We start from the raw sequence: 1,344 nt of genomic DNA on the forward strand, positions 1-1,344 counted from the left end.
TGGATTAACAGTGACTATAAGCAGGATAAAACTGCATTGTGGTCCTAGCAGCTCCTGGCCTGACACGTTCATTGCTGGCCATAGGGGTCTGTGCAGAGGACTTGTCTGTTTCTCGTGGTCTTTGCTGAGGATCTGTGCTGATGTCAGTCCAGTCGTGATGTTCACTTGTCGTGGTCTTTGCTGACATTCAGGGCTGCGTTGTGGTCGTCTCATGTTGCAGGTCCATCATCTGATCTGGATACGGACCGGATCCAGCTGACTGTGATAACCTTAGAACAAGAGTGCGACAAAAACATTGAAATAAGTAACAAGTATCGGTGTTGACTTTTTCTCACAGCACCTGTAATCACACAAGCACATTTTCATACAAAATTTCATGACATCTCATAGCAAAGATTACTGTTAAATGTAGGACGTAAAAGTAGGCTAAACTCTATTTAATCTTACTTTTAAAGATGAAGTAGAATATCGAAGAATGATGTAGAATCAAAAACCAGACTGGAGCACTTGAATGAGCTGTGAAGCTGCAACAGAGCACACACACACACAGTATCTTAGTATGTTTTAATTTAATATAAATGATCTGAAACAACATTACAAGAGGTGGGGAATATATTTTAGATCTGTCGAACAAGGATGCAAGCGACCAAATAAATGAATAAGTTTAATACGTACAAATAAGTGGCCGGGTATCAACGAGCTGCCGCAGATAACATTTCCATGTATATATTTTTTTCTTTATTTGTGGTGTTAGCACTTACAGTTTAATGCAAATCACTGTATCTATAATATAATAAATCTACAGATATCAATTATAAGGCCACATTTTATTTTAGTTGTTTACCATACCGAGTTTCAGTTTAATTTTAATCCGAGTTCCGTAGTGAATGTAGACATTTTATATTATTTTATGTTTATATGACTCAACAGATCGCGTTGGAATGATTAACACTTGCTGTATCATCAATTGCCATTGCCCTTATCAATGTCTGCATGAAATACCTCTTCATTGCCATTGTGACAACATATTGCCATTCTCTATTGATATTAACCTTTTGACATTGCACATTTATTCCATGTTTAAGCTGTAGTGTGGATCAATGTCAGTATTTGACAAAATAGTTGGCTAAATCAAGTTTTAAACTCTATTTAATCTTACTTTTAAAGATGAAGTAGAATATCGAAGAATGATGTAGAATCAAAAACCAGACTGGAGCACTTTGAATGAGCTGTGAAGCTGCAACAGAACACACACACACACACACACAGACAAGAGTATCTTAGTATTTTTTCATTTCATATAAATGATCTGAAATAACATTACAAGAGGTGGGGAATATATTT

At 36.2% G+C, this 1,344-nt stretch overlaps 1 long non-coding RNA gene across 1 annotated transcript; it reads right to left on the reverse strand.

Annotated features, from left to right (window-relative positions):
• Positions 1 to 6: 6 nt before the first annotated feature.
• On the reverse strand, positions 7 to 1,220 carry LOC107701392 (uncharacterized). The gene is made up of 3 exons (XR_001635639.1): positions 1,160 to 1,220; positions 448 to 524; positions 7 to 269 (listed from the first exon to the last, which is right to left on the reverse strand). It is a non-coding gene; the product is annotated as an uncharacterized LOC107701392 (long non-coding RNA).
• Between the last annotated feature and the right edge of the window lie 124 nt (positions 1,221 to 1,344).

The sequence above is a fragment of the Sinocyclocheilus anshuiensis genome, unplaced genomic scaffold (assembly GCF_001515605.1).
Source record: "Sinocyclocheilus anshuiensis isolate Anshui unplaced genomic scaffold, SAMN03320099.WGS_v1.1 scaffold2436, whole genome shotgun sequence".
Lineage (NCBI taxonomy): Eukaryota > Metazoa > Chordata > Actinopteri > Cypriniformes > Cyprinidae > Sinocyclocheilus > Sinocyclocheilus anshuiensis.